We start from the raw sequence: 16,471 nt of genomic DNA, 5'->3' as shown, positions 1-16,471 counted from the left end.
TCAAAAGAGTATTAAAATGTATAAAAAATGAAGTTCTTTCTTTCTTTTTCTTTCTTTCTTTTGTTTTTCTTTTTTCTTTGGTCAGTCGTGGAGCTTAAAGTCTGGATCTGGGCACCGTCCTTGGGCTGTTCGGCTCCAGGCTACCATTCTACTACTTGAGCCACAGGGCCACTTTTGGTTTTCTGGTCGTTTAACTGGACTTTCATACCCAGATGGCTTTGAACTGCTATTCTCAGATCTCATCCTCCGAAGTACCTAGGATTACAGGCATGAGTCACCAGAACCCATCAAGAATGAAGTTTTGAATGATAGTCCCCAGCATCTGGAGGTGGGAGGTAGAGGAGACCTGTTATTCTGTGGATATCAGATTTCTGTCATGCAAAATGTCCCTCTAGAGATCAATTAGTGCAAAATAGTTACTACAGATAGCAGCATAGCATTGTAGACTTAGGCGGAAGCATGTTTCGGAGTCTATACCTCACATCTGTATTCTTTTATTATGACAATTAAAAAGTGGAAAATGTTATTCTCAGTGCTGAAAAGCTTCTACACCTTAGAAAAAGTGTTTAGCATACACAAATTCAAAGACTAGAACCACGTTATGTAACATTATATAACTTTGTAAAATCTAGCCAACGGAATTTAATATTCTAAAGGCTAGAGAACCATTACAGGAGGAAAATAGAAAGAAAAGGATGACTTTAATTATCACAGTTACTTTGAGACAATTTGCTGGTTGAAATGTTTAGGGGAACTAAGAGAAGCAGAGGAAATCAATCGGCCAAAGTGGAAGTCCTTTCAAACCTCTTTGATTGAAGGGTTATCAATGTGTGAGAAATATTGTACCTACTATCTGGTGAATGTAACTGTAACCCCTCTATTCATTACCTCAATAATAAAAATAAAATGAAAATAAACTCTTTCATTGAGTTGTGAACTATAAGTAGAGCAAGGTTTATAAGACTATACATAGAGAATATATCTGTAACAGAACATAATTTTACAAAAAATTATTATTTACCAGTAGTTACCTAAGGCAAAGAGGGAATTGAACCTGTTGTTAATACTACTACATTAGGATGTTATTTATTTAAATATCATCTATTATTAATTTTCATGTGTCATCACATTGAAAATTCAAAGGTTTTAATTTTGCCTTAAGTAGCATTTTTCCTTATAAGAGAAATTTAAAAGCATAAACAATATACTATCAAAACACAGAAATTCCACAAAGAAATAGTAGGATATGTAAAATCTGACAAATCATGTTCTCTAGTGAGTATATGAGAATTCTTTCTAGACATAATTTCAGATGGACTTTCAGAGAAGCCACTATCACCTATTATTTGTGAAACAAGGTTATTCTTCCTGCATCATTTGTTATGCTTCTACATGTCAAACATTTAAAATCTACGCTTCCCCCTCACACCCACTACATACCCAAGCACATACACATATACACACAATCTGCCTGCTTTGGTATTAGAAATTTTAGAAATCATGAAAAAGTTAATTGTGAAAACAATATTAACATAGACATTACCAAAGTGGAAGTCTTTTGAAAATCAAAATATATAGATCTTTCCATACTTGGATATATACACATTGTGAAATCTTTGTATATTAATTAAAAAAAACTCACTTTGGACTTTTGACTCTTCTATCTTTACTACCCATTACTTAGTATCCTAAGACAAACCACTTCAGGGAATTAAAGAACTTTTTTTTCTTTCATAAAACAACAGGATCCAACACATTTGCTTTTGAGATAGTTTGACAGCTTATCCTTTGTTGTAGGATTTGAGTAGATCCATGATAATAAAAAATATTGAAACATATAGGGTAGTGAGCTCTTATAAATTATCTAATAAAGAGAAAATCATGTTTCACACTGTGACTCATTTATTCCTGGAATATTAATGTCTAGCTCTTTGTAGAAACTCAAGCTAACTTTTACAGCTTTGGTAATATGAAAAACTTTATAGTCATACGAGTGGCAGTAAAAGGGCAGATTCATGCTTTATCACAAAGCAAACACCTGGGTAAGCAGTAATTAACAAAGAACATTACAGCTCAAAATCTCTCTCAAGGTTCTCCCTTATCACCAGTCTCCTGAGCAGAAATATGACCTGTCTCAATTTTTATAATTGTTTTATCTTTCCTCATGATTTTACATCCTCAATGTGAAAGCAACCTTTAATTCATTTTTAAACCATCATTTAAAAATACAGACAAGATAAAATAATGGCATTCGCAGGGAAGTGGATGAATCTAGAGCGAATCATGTTCAGTGAGACAAGTCAAGACCTAAGGAACAAAAGGCGCATGGTATCCTTAATATGTGGCTATTAACTCCAAAGAGTACAAGAGTGAGGACTCAATATCTGCATACCCAATGGTAATGGAAATATAAACATAACTATATAGACATAAAAACCTGACTCTATAGACATAATGTTTTATTTCATAAATTAATATGTTTCTATGACATACAAACCCTTAGCCTAATTTTGATTAAGTTCTAAATACTAAGTTCCAGTGATTGTAAATAGAGATTCCCTTCTTGAACACTCATTTGTTAAACCTGTCATTTAAAATATGATGTAAAAATCAACGTTAATAAATTCTTTAAAAAATATAATCATAAAAATTATTTTATGTTTCAGCTAGCATTTTTTTTCTTTTTCTTTTTGGTTGGTTGTGTAGCTTGAACTCTGGATGTTGCTGACATTCTGGGTGCTGTCTCTGGGCTCTTTAGCCCAAGATATCACTCTACCCCTTGAGAAGCAGTACCACTTCTAGTTTTCTGGTGGTTAATTGGAGATGAGAGTCTCATGGACTTTCGTGCCCAGGCTGGATTTGAAATTTGATCCTCAATTCTCAGTATCCTGAGAAGCTGGGATTACAGTTGTGAGCCACAGGGGCCAGCCAGTTTTTTTTCTTTCACACATTTCCTTAATTTTCTTGATAGATATCATTTTAAAAAATCACTAGACTGGGGGCCGGGAGTTTGGCCTAGTGGTTAAAGTGCTTGCCTAGCATGCATGAAGACCGGGGTTCGATTCCTCGGTACCCCACATACATAGCAAAAAGCCAGAAGTGGTGCTGAGGCTCAAGTGGTAGAGCTCTAGCCTTGAGAAAGTCCAAGGACAGTGCTCAAGCCCTGAGCTCAAGCCCAGGACTGGCAAAAACAAACAAACAAAAAAAAAATCACTAGACTTTTTGTATGGAGTTATCGTTTCCAATTGTGACTTTTCTATAGTAAAATTATTAGTAATTCCTTCATTTTATTTGCATTAGTTGCTGAGAAATATACATAGAAGTGGAATGGCTAGGGAATATGAAATATGTTTCAAGTATTTATTCCATAAATGTCTATCACTGGTAAAAAAAATGCAATTTCACAAACTGAAACAAAGTGAGCCATCAATGTTCTCTAAACAGCAGTGTGTGAACATTATTACTATGGGCATATAGTCTACTCGACAGCTAATAATGTAAGTCATTAATTTTTCTTCCTTCTGTTCCTTCCTACTTTCTCTATCCCTTCCCTTAAATAATTTTAGCTTACATATTTAATTTTTTCACTATTTAATAAATTATGTGTGCAATGCATCTTAATATGTGTCGTCCCTTCAACATCTTCACCTCTTTGACTCATCTCTTGCCTTATACAATTTTTCTCAATTTTATGCGATACACAATGAATCCATGCCTATATCCTCCTTACCCTCTCCCATCACTTTTCTACCCCTCTCTCCTTGTCCCCACCATACTCTCCTGCAAGTACCCATTTCCTGGAAGTTATTGTGTTGATATTTTACTTAGTCTTTTCAAAGAATTATACTGTTTTTATTCTCCATAGAGTGTACTCTCCATAGAGTGTATTACAGTTTAGTTTATTCATTTGTAACTCCTTGCTTAGCTTCACTGTGTTTACTTGTGGATTTACAGGCACATTTTAACCACCACAAATGAGAGAAGCCATGTAATTTCTCTTTCTCTGTGCCCGGCTTACTTCACTTTCTTCATGGCACAAACATAGCTAACAAGCTAAATAGAAAGCCCACAAAATGGAAGAAGAATTATCAGCTATACATCAGAGAGGAGCCTAATATACAAAATATACTCAGTGCTCAAAAATAAACCTTTAAAAAATAACAAAAATAAACCCCAAAATATAAGGTATCCAAAGACTACCAAATTAAGAAATGGGAAAATGATTTCAAAAGAGATTTTGCAAAAGTAAGATTGGCCATTAGACACAGGAAAATAATGTCCAATACCATGCCCATAAAGAAAATGCAAAACAAAGCAATACTGAGATTCTATATCATCTGAGATAGAAAGGCCAGTATCAAAAAAGCTCACAATAATAAATATCGATATGGATGTGACCAAAAGAAAATTCTGTCACACTGTCAATGGGAATGTAGGCTTGCTCAAGCAGTCTGGAAAGCAATATGTAGGCTCCTCAAAAGACTAAACGGAGGGGTTTGATACAGCAGTGCCATGCTTGGGCATTTACCCAAATGAACACAAAAAAGGCCACACTAAAACTAACAACAAAACCATTTTCAATGCAACATTATTTGCCATAGCTAAGATATGGAATCAACTCAGATGACCCTAAATGGAAAAATGGATTAAAAAAATGTGGGGTATTGACATAAAAGGAATTCTATTCATTTTCAAGTCATTTAGTACTTCAAATTTTGTGGTAGGACCATTCTTCTTTTGTTCTTACATAAATCATGTTTCAGTAACTATATCTACTACAAATAATACTATTTCAAAAATATAATAAACTATTGTTATTTTTCCATTTAATAAATTTATGAAATAGAATTCATAGGTCATGATACATGCTTTGAATTACAGTAAGTAAACCTAAATTTACTTCTAGTCTTTTATTTTTTTAATTTTTTGTGATTAGTTACCATTTTTTATTGTAATTAATAGAAGGGGTACATGATATTTGCCAGACAGATGGTGCATTATTTCCCATACATTGATACCCTTTCACATGTCTTGGTCCCCATTTCCCTCCCCCCCACCCCTCATCTTGTTTTTCCCCGTTCCCTATCCAATTTCAAATAACCAAATACAAATATATCCGATATATCAGGTAACAATGTGAGATACTGTAACAATATGAGATAACCAAGGGACAGCAAAAGAGATGAGAGATAACATAGTACCTTAAGAACGACAATCATTCATTATATGGCTTATGTTTCTATATCCTAGAGATCCTTTCATTTAGCGTCCTACTATATGGCCTTTTGTATCAAGGTTTTGCTCTATTGCAAATCTCTGCTATGAGAGCCCAAGGTTTCTACAGCGCAGGAGGAATTTCAATACCAAGCTTTAGACTCTATTACAGAGCTATAATTATCAAAACAGCTTGGTACTGGCACAAGAACAGGCCTGAAGACCAATGGAATAGAACTGATATTAAACCACAGACCTATGGCCACCTAATCTTTGACAAGGGAGCCAAAAACATAGAATGGAAGAAAGACAGCCTCTTCAACAAGTTGTGCTGGCAGAACTGGTTAAGCACCTGCAGAAAACTAAAGTTGGATCCTTCTTTGCCACCCTGCACTAGAATTAACTCCAAATGGATCAAAGACCTGGAGGTAAAAGCTGACACACTGAAAACTTTACAAGAAGGAATAGGAGGTACACTAGACCTTCTTGGCACAGGTAGAAACTTTCTTAATAAGGACCAAGAATCACAACAAATCAGAGAAAGGCTGGATAAGTGGGACTACATTAAACTGCAGAGCTTTTGTATGGCAAAGGACATAATTAGTAAATTAATTAGGAAGCCTACAGAGTGGGAGAAGATCTTCACCAACCATACAACAGACAAAGGCCTCATATGTAAAATATATCAACAGCTCAAAAAATTGAATCAGTATAAAACTAATCTCCAAAGTAACAACCATCCCATTAAAAGATGGGCCAAAGACTTAAAGAGAGTCTTCTCTGAAGAAGAAACTTCTAGTCTTTTATATTCCTGTTAGTTTAGTGATAATGTGTAATATGCCTCCATGTTTTTGTTTCTTTTTTCTTTCTTTCTTTTTTTTTTTTTTGTGGGTCATGGAGCTTTAAATTGGCCTGGGCATAGTCCCTGAGCTCTTCAGATCCAGTCTACTGCCCTATCCATGAGCCAAACCTCACTTCCTGTTTTCTATATGTTAATTGGAGAGAAAAGCCTGAGGTCCTTTTGTGCCTGGACTTTTAACCTTGATCCTCAGATCTCAGCCTCCTGAGTAGCGACGATTATAGGCATGAGCCACTGCAATCGGCTTATTTATTTTTCTTAGTATATCATTTATTTTGACATTTGATTTCAATTTGCATTTATGAAACTTCAAATATAGTGGAAAAATCTTTCAGTATAGTGTTTACCCATATTCATTTTAAATTATTTTTATTGTCATAGTGATATATAGAGGGGTTACAGTTATGTGTGTAAAGTAGTAAGTACATTACTTCTTGAACATTGTTACCGCTTCCCTTGCTATTCTCTCACTTTTTCTCTTCCAGCCCCCTCCCAAGTTTTAAAGTTCATTTCCAACATATTGTCTTGGGAATATCACTGTTACATTGGTTCTCCCTTTATCCTTTGTTTCATCATCTTGATTTTCCCCTTCCCTTCCCTAATTCAAATAAGCAAATAAATGTAAATACAATACACCAGGCACCAAAGTCAGCTAAACTTGATGAATACATATTCATTTTTCTATAATGCTCACATTAGTATGCTTGTAAATATTGCTTTTAAAACCTATTTATTTCTATACTTTTTTTGCCAAGCCCAACTCCTGGGCTTGGGCTCGGGGCCTGAGCACTTTCCTTGGACTTTCTCAAGGCTAGAGCTCTACCACTTGAGCCTCAGCACCACTTCCAGCTTTTTTCTATGTATGTGGTACCAAGAAATTGAACTTTGGTCTTGCTGCATGCTAGGCAAACACTCTACCACTAGGCCAAACTCCCAGCCCTCTTTCTATACATTTAGAATTTAATTTTATATCATATATAGTAAATCTATATGGCATATAAATTACATTATTATAGTAAAATTGCTCCATAAATAGTCCATATCTTCAAACCTCTCTCTGTCCAAACGTTCTCATCTGCTGTGTACTTTTTCAATTAATAGGCAAAATATTCTTCCCCAAATTTGTATTTGGAGTTACTTAGTAACTCATTTTGGCCAATTGACTTCAATGGAAACAAATAAACAAAAATGATACTAGTTTTGAGCTCATATGTGTTTTACTTTGCACTCTGTTTCTATTTATCTACTCCTGCTATCACCATGTGAACAGGCCCAAAATACCCTACTTTATGGAGAAAGATTTGTGGACCAAATTTCTCTGTCACTTTAGACAATACTGACATGTGACTGAAATCATTAAGAACTTACTGGTATTTGACCATAGGCTCATAAACAATTTCAATTAAAAACAATTAACTCTGGCATATACATATCCAGCTACTATAAATAACAGAATTAGGGCTAAAAACTGTGTGAAAGACGCTAAAGTGTTTTTAATTTTTTTAAATTATAGCTTTATTACTGTAGCATATACTTTGTCATTTACCTTTTTATTGTCGGAGTGATATATAGAAGGGTTATAGTCATATTCATCAGATAGTGGATACATTATTTCTTGAACATTGATACACCTTCCCATGTTTTTCTCCCATTCCCCTCACCTCCTACCAATCATTTGTTTTCCCTTCATTTCCCCACTTCAAATAAACAAATAAACATATATAAAATATATCAGATACTTAAAGTCAGATACAGCAACAACTGGAGATAAACCAAAAAGGGAAAAAAGAGAAAAGAAATAATTTCATATACCAAATTAAGAACAGCAAACACAAAGATAAACCTCTTGTTTCCATATTATGGACTTCATTTTGCTTAGCCTCATTCTCTGTTGTTTACATGTACATAACTTTTGAGCTATTGTGATCCTCTGCTAGGAGAATATAAGATGTATACTAACGACTACAAATGAGAGAAATCACTCACAGAGTATTTCAAAATTATTATAAAATTCTTTTGTTTTCCATCTTCATTGTTTTCTTTTTTATCAAAATTTTAAAGTTATAGCTTTAACCAACTTAAAAAAGTTTTTAATATCTTTGGCTATTTCCTAAAAGGCAAAGCAAAATGAATATCATCAGTTTGTGAATTATTTGTTTTTGGATTGAGATCTTACCAATAATTGCATTTTTGTCTGACAGTTCTATTTTTCTTTTCCATTGAATTAACACAGAAATTCTATAATATTATTTTACTATGATTTTAAATATCCAAACTTGTTTTAATCACTTGAAATATTTCTAGCATTATAGAAACAGCCTAAATATCCTTCATTAGATGAGTGAATGAAGAGAATGTGTTATAAAGGTTGGACATTTGTGACTCATTTCTCAAACCTTTGCTACTAAGTAGGATGAAATCTGAGTATCTTGGTTTGAAGCTAGCCAGGGAAGAAAAGTCTATAGAATTCTTCTCTCCAATTAACCAAAAGTGTAGCTGTAGTTCAAATGGTAGCCTTGAGCAAAGATCTAAAGGACAAGCCTGTAAGACTTGACTGACAAAAAAAAGGATAGTTAGAGAAGAAAAGGTGGCATACACACACACACACACACACACACACACACACACACACACACACACACAATTAAATTTCTCTTATCCCTTAGGAAGAGTGATGTTTCATTTTCTGCAAAGAAATAAGTGGATCTGCAAAAATTGTTGTGAAGCAAGTCAGGGCAAAGAGACAAATAGTTTTCTCTCCTATGTGAAAACTAGAACTATTTTTATAAATAGTCAAGTAAATATAGAATTGTATGTGACTGTATTCAAAGGTAATGATCAAAGTATGATAGCTGCATGGGAGAATTCAAATGGTATAATTTCCTAAAACATAATTCATAATCCAACAAAATTAACATCAGGAAAGTTGTAATTGAAAGGTTGGGAAGGTCAAGAGGAGTAAAGAATATAAATGAAGAGAGGAGAAAGTAGATACAGTTATAATATTCAATGTGTGCCCATGAAAATAGGAAAATTATGGGAGGAGTTTCAGTGGGAGGAATAAAGAAGAATGATGAAAGAAATAGCAATGATGTTGATCAAGATGTATTGCACTTATAAATTGATTTATTGAATGGTACAATTACTTATAGATAACAAAATTATCATTTAAATATTATGAAAAAAATCTTGATTGAGGGGATAAACAAAAACAATTAAAATAAAAACAAATCTGCCTCCTATTTACATGAGATACATGAAGGCAGAAAAGACAAAATTGTATTTCAAATGCATAGGCTGACCTGCCAGATGAATGGTCACTCTATGTAAACAGAATCATTAGCAGGACTCTATTTATATTTCATCAGGTTATAGGATTATTGGGTATGTTGGGTTATATTCAGCTTAATGAAGAAATAGAAATATCTGTTATTTGGAGATTTGTTATTTTTTTTAAATAGTGAACTATCTAAAATTTATTCAAGTCTAGTGGGCATTAAAAACCAAACAAAAACAACACGCAAACAAAACTCTAGCAGTTAAGTGAATCAGGAAACTAGCAGGTAAAGAGATGACAGGGTAAAATAAGTCTTCTGAATTGAATTCTTTTTGGAATTCTAACTAAAAACTACTTGTATTATGTTACCTAAGAAAAAGCAGCATGTATAAGACAATAAAATTTCTTTTATATTTTCAAATGCATTCAGTTCTATATAAAGTTTTGTTGAAGAGGACTGAGGTAAATGTGATTTATTAATGTAATTTCTAAAGTCAGATACTAGTCAACACAAAAAGCATTTATAAACATGTATAAATTAATAAAAATCTAATATAAGCATGTTGTCATTATATTTACTTTTTTCTGTCAGTATGATCTCTATACAATTTCTCTAGAAAATTATTTAAAGATATAAGATGAGGGGTAGGGGCGGGGGGGAGGGAAATGGGGTCCAAGACATGTGAAAGGGCATCAATGTATGGGAATTAATGCACCATCTATCTGACAAATATCATGTAACCCTTCTATTAATTACAATAAAAATATATGAAAAAAATATCTGCACTTAAAATGTTTCTAAACATCTTTTGGGTTCATATTACAAATGGAATCGTAGAAAGACTGAGTAGTAGGAATTTGTTATAAATTATTTGTAATTTCTATAATAAAAAATAAAAAGAAACATAAACTAAAATAAAATAGCTTTGTGCAGCCTGTGATAATACATAGAACAAAAGTTTTAATAGAAAACTTAGTTATGTAAAAATAGTAAAAATGCATACATTTTGAATGCAGCTCATAGCTCCTTATCCTAATATCAAAGATTTTTCTTTTCTTTTTTGTTTTCCTGCAGTTCAATATTGCTGAAATGTATTTCAGTTTATCATGGAATGCATCATCTCTGGGAATTCAGGACAACCTGAAGTTCTACATTCAGTAAAGTGCAATCCATATATGTGGCTGAAAAATTATCTGAGGAAGAATAAATGAAACTTTCCTCTAAAGGTCTTTTTTGTTTCTTTTGGTATTAGACATTGTACTCAAGAACATATGCTCTCTACTACTTGAGCCACAGAACCACTTCTGGCTTTTTCTGTGTATATGGTACTAAGGAATCGAACCCAGGGCATAATGAGTGCTAGGTGAGCAGTAGGTTTACATTCCCAGCCTTATAATTCATTCTTTAAATTTTTGATATAATTCCTCAATAAATTCATCTGAACATGATATTTTATTTACATAAATGTTCCCTTAGTGGTAAACTCTTGAGCCCACACAGGCTAAATAAATGTTTTACCACCAAACAATACCAGCAAATTCCAAATTCTTCAAATAATCCAGTTTTTTTTAATGGATGCAAGGGTATGAAGTCTATTGGAGACACTTTAATAAGCCTGTTTGAAAGAATCCCACCCATCAAAGCATTCTCACTGTTGCCCTAGCTCAGCTGGCTCCTACAAATCTATGATTTCTGGTAGCTAAGAACTGAAACCTAGCCCTTTTTATTTAAACTCTCATGATTCTGGTTAATACTAGGATTCCATTTTATTGCTAACATAACTTATATTTATATCAGGGTTTCAGCCAAAAAAAAGAACTTGAATATATTCTGGTAGATTAATATGTTTCTTTAAAAATTATTTTGTAAGAGTTTTAGATTTACCAAAATATTGAAAAGAGGCTTAAGTTATCATAAATCCCAGTAATTTTTGTTACTGTTATTATTTTTCATATCTTGCAGACATTTTTTCAATTTAAGGAGCAAATACTGACATATTTCATCAATTCATCAGATTTCCATTTCTTTTACCTAAGTATTTCTCTTTTTGTCACTTAGTTTCTATACACCTCATTGCATTATATATGCTTATCGCATATCCTTAGGTTCCACTAAGCTGTGAAAAAATTATATTCTTGGGATATTGATATTAATCAAAATATTTATCAATGTCATTACTTAGAAAAAATATTTGTCATCCTTAGTACACATAACAAGTAGGTTAATGAATTATCCTTTTACCCCCAGTTCAATACAGGCCACATGAATGAGCTTATTATTTAATCAATTATCCATGCAAACGATTTGAGATTTTCTCCACTAATCATGTCAGTGTGATAGATTAAAATTCATTCACAAGAGAATCTGTATTGATAAGACCTTTGGTACTTTCTGTGTTTCCCACACAATTTCTGTACCTTTCCTTCAGATTTTGTGAATATAAATGCTAGATTTGTATTCTTAGTTAATTCCTAGATACTTTATTTTATTTGAGGCTTTTGCAAAAGGAGTTGCTTTCCTGATTGTTGTCTCATTCCTCTCACTGTTGGCATAGAGGAAGGCAGTTTTGAGGGTTAATTTTATACCCTGCTACCTTTCCAAAGTTTTGAACCAGCTCAAGGAGCTTGGGAGTGGAGTCTATAGGGTTCTTTAAATACAGAATCATGTCATCTGCAAAGAGGGAAAGTTTCACTTCCTCGTTCTCTATTTGGATCCCCTTTATGCTTCCTTCTTGCCTTATTGCTCTGGCTAGGCATTCTAATACTATGTTAAAGAGGAGTAGAGAGAGTGGGCATCCTTGTCTCGTTACTGATTTTAGAGGGAATGGCTTTACTTTTCACCATTAAGTTATAAAACTAGCTGTGGGTTTGTCATAGACTGCCTTTATTATGCTAAGGAATGTTCCATGGAAGATTTGCAATAGAGCAAAACCTAGATACATAAGGCCATACAGCATGATGCTAAATGAAAGGACCTCTAGGATATAGAAACAAAAGCCATATAATGAGTAATTATTATCCTTTATGTACTATGTTATCTCTCATCTCTTTTGCTGTCCCTTGGTTATCTCATATTGTTACAGTATTTCATTTGTTATCTGATATATTGGATATATGCATATTTGGTTATTTGAAATTGGATAAGAAAGGGAGGAAAACAAGATGAGGGTGGGGGTGGGTGTAGGGAAATGAGGACCAAGACATGAGAAAGGGTATCAATGTATGTGAAGTAATGCACCTTCCATCTGGCGAATGTAATGTAACCCTTTTATTAATTATAATAAAAATATATGGAAAAAAATAAATGCTAGATTTGTAATTCTTTTGATACTTGAATATATTTTCCTCTGAAATTGACATCATGTTGACCACGACATGATCCTAGCATCTAGACTGATAATGAGGGTTTGTTGAGATTTTGTCTAAGAAAAATTGACGTATTACTTCAAGGAGTATCAATATAGTTTCAGTCAGAAATACAAAATCGCCAAAATATTCCATTGTGAATTAGAACATTTAAAAATATTAAATATAATAAATTAAAATACACTATTCAGGCCAGGAGTTTGGCCTAGTGGTGGAGTGCTTGCCTAGCATACACGAAGACCCAGGTTCGATTCCTTGTTACCACATACAAAGAAAAAATCAGAAATGGTACTGAGGCTCAAGTGGTAGAGCTGTAACCTTGAGAAAAAGACCAAGGACTGTGCTCAGGCCCTGAGTCCAAACCCAGGACATGCAAAAAAAAAAAAGACAAAATACACTATTCTAAAATGTTCTATTTTAAAATAATAAACAAGGCATCTGAAACAGAATATTTAAAAAAATTAAATACTAACTAAAATATTAAATATTGAAGTAGAACAATCTAAATTTTAGAGTAGAATATTTGTACTTGCTTATGATTATTATTCCATTATAAAATAGAATATTTTGTAAGACAATCTCATACTCATATATAAACATAGGGAAATTTAGATCCAGAAGAGAAAATAAAAGATTATAGAAACAATTTCATTCACTCTCCTGTCAACAAGCCATGTATAGACAATAGACAATCTACTAAAATGTATACATCTGCATATCTTCAAATAAAACAATCACCTATCTATCTACCAGTAGTTCTACTTCCTATTCCTCTCACCTCTATCCATGACTGTCTTCTAAGAGTAGTGGTTACTATTGATTAGTTCTACTTTTCCAGTTTCCTTATGAATTTGTCTTATGACCACATCTAACACCATAAGATGTGATATAAGATGATGTTATAATCTATTCCGTACTGTCATAATAAATACCTGTTAGCCACTAGTGACTCATACCTGAAATCCCAGCTACTCTGGAGGCTGAATTTGAGATTATGAATGCTTGAAGCCAGCCCATGTAGAAAATTCCACAATGATTCATCTCCTGCTAACCAGCAAAATGCTCAGGTGAAGGTATATGACATTAGTTTTGAAAAGAGTCAACACTCTCACACCATGGCAAATAGATTTTGGGAACATCTGTTCTACTCACTTTAAACAAGTTACACCATTATTAAATCATCAAAATTCCATTTCATCATACCATATGCTGGACCTGAATTTCAGATGTAAAGCTCTGAAGAAAATAGATTAAAAATACAACCCCATCAGAATGTTCATAGTTTTGTGACTCAGCTGAGCTGAGAACTAGCACTTTGATTCTAAAATGTTTGTTTTATAAGCTAACAATTATTTTTCTTTCTTTCTCTTTTCTTTCCTTTTACTTTCTTTATATTTCCTTCCTTCTTTCTTCTTTCCTTCCTCCCTTCCTTCTTTCTTTTTTCTTTTTTTCTTTTTCTTTCTTTCTTCCTTCCTTTCGTTCATTCTTTCTTTTTCTTTCTCTCTCTCTCTTCTTCCTTCCCTCTTTCCTTCACTTTCTTTCTTTCCTTTTTTCCTTCACTTCCCTCCTTCCTTCTTTCCTATTTTCTTTTTCATGGTTTTTGTGACTGTCCTTGTGCTCGAGCTCAGTACCTGGATATTGTCTATGAACATTTTTGGCTCAAGCACTCTATCATTTGACTCACAGCTCTACTGTTGGATTTTTAGTAATTAATTCAAGAAAAGAATATCACTAATTTTCTTGACCATACTGGCTTTGAACCTAAATTCTCAGATCTCAGCCTCCTGAGCAGCCACACTTACAGGCATTAAATGTTCCTTGTAGGCATTAGCGCTAGCCCAGGTTTTCATGGTTTTATTTCTCCATATGAATATCATACTAGCCAGTTAATGTCCCTAGCTTGTTTTCAGTATCATTTCTGTTTGAAAACTCAGGAGTTAATGTAGCTGTTGTATCACACAGTATTCCCTAGTCCTGTTTATTTTGTTGTTTGTTTTGCTTTAGATTAATTAATTCTTGCACCTTTAAGCCAGAACTGAACATACTATGTATAAATTAATATTTTCGGTATCAGTAACAATGATCCCAGTTTTATTGTTGAACCTTCCTAATCTATATTGCACAGAACTAATATATCAGATTTAAGCAAGAATAAATTTATTTAGGCACATGCCACTGAAAATATCATTAGAAGAATTACAGAGATGTCTAGGTTGAGCTGATATTTTGCTTGCTGCTAGAAAATCCTTCCAGAATTAGTCCCTTATGCCTCATTGTGGCAGAACACTGCTGAATCAAGGTTTGCTCTCCAAACCTCATTACCTAACTCTCCTAAACTCATCACATCATTTGCCCCAGGTAGACAAAAAAAAATGATTCATACCTCAAAAATAACTCAAGTGAATCTAATCTTGAAAGCAGAAATCTAATTTTCAGACTTGGATCAAATGTGCTTTCTACAAAGGAAATAAATATATAGTCAGTCCCTTCCATTCAAAATATTCTGCCAGAAGTAGTGTACAGGGGTGGATATTTATTCCCAGCGGTTGCTAAACTAGGCTTAACTAATCAGATGCAACAGCTGCTTATTTTGACTCATGATCAACTGGTACAAATGAACAGAACCAGCAGAGATTCATCTCTGGATATGTGGGGAAGTAGCATTATTGAGGCTGTATGACAACACAGAGCCAAGAATCCAATCTCACCCCTTGCGGGCTCAGCTGCAGCTCCAGTCAGCATTGTTTGCTCAATCCTAATGGCCTGGCTCCACATCCTCCTTCATGTGCCATTTATAAAATAAACCAAAAAGTTTCTGAGTGTTCATGTGTATGTGTGTATGTATGTGTGTATGTATGTATGTGTGTGTGTATATAAGTGTGGGTGTGTGTGTTTCCCAGTACACTTTCACTATCTTCTCGTTTTTTGTTTTGTTTTGTTTTGTTTTTGCCAGTTTAGGCTTGAGCTCAGTGCCTGAGCACTCTCCTTGGACTTTCTCAAGTCTAGAGCTATGCCACTTGAGCCTCAGCACCACTTCCGGCTTTTTTCTATGCATGTGGTACTGAGAAATGGAATCCGGGCCTTCGTGCACGCGAGGCAAAAGCTCCACCACTAGGCCAAACTCCCGGCCCTATCTTTTTAAAATATTTCATATTGGGGGTTATGTATTGAGGGATTACAGATACATTCATTGGGCAGTGGGTGCATTATTTCTTAAACATTAATACCCCTTCTCATGTTTTTGTCCCCTTTCCCTCCCACCAGCCACTCTCAATCATTTTGTTTTCCCCCTTCCCTTCCTTGTTTAAAAAAAAACAAATAAATGTATATACAATACACCAGGTAACAAAGTTAGATACAATAATCATCTAAAGTTTACTCTGATTTCAGAATTAAATGCTCTGTTACAGATTAAATATTTCCACTTCTTATAATTGGTAGAAACATTATAATAAAAAGTATTTTTCTTTTCTGTAGACAAGCAATTAGGAGAATGAGCTAGCTGACAGGTCTTCAGTGCTTAACATATTTTTGATGATACTTGTGATTATGTTAAGTTTCAATTTTGATGTATATTTTGTGTGGACATATCTGTAATTTCACCTGTAAGACCTATGCTTCTCTCATTTATGAAGGACCGATTTCTCAAATCTTTTGAAAGTATACATAACACACAGAGGAAGAATGAAAGTCAGAATACAAGAGTGATAAATTACCAAATTCTTCTGATTTTGAATTTTTCACCTGTAAAATGA

At 33.7% G+C, this 16,471-nt stretch overlaps 1 long non-coding RNA gene across 1 annotated transcript in view; it reads right to left on the bottom strand.

Moving 5' to 3' along the window:
• The window catches only part of LOC150058945 (uncharacterized), a 35,448-nt gene extending 21,895 nt beyond the window's left edge, over positions 1-13,553 (bottom strand). Inside the window, exon 1 of the long non-coding RNA XR_016536573.1 lies at positions 13,495-13,553. This is a non-coding gene — a long non-coding RNA (uncharacterized LOC150058945). The remainder of the gene's footprint in view (positions 1-13,494) is intronic.
• Between the last annotated feature and the right edge of the window lie 2,918 nt (positions 13,554-16,471).

The sequence above is a fragment of the Megascapheus bottae genome, chromosome 9 (assembly GCF_031878675.1).
Source record: "Megascapheus bottae isolate mThoBot1 chromosome 9, mThoBot2.hap1, whole genome shotgun sequence".
Classification (NCBI taxonomy): domain Eukaryota; kingdom Metazoa; phylum Chordata; class Mammalia; order Rodentia; family Geomyidae; genus Megascapheus; species Megascapheus bottae.
This window is presented reverse-complemented; position numbering and strand designations above follow the sequence as displayed.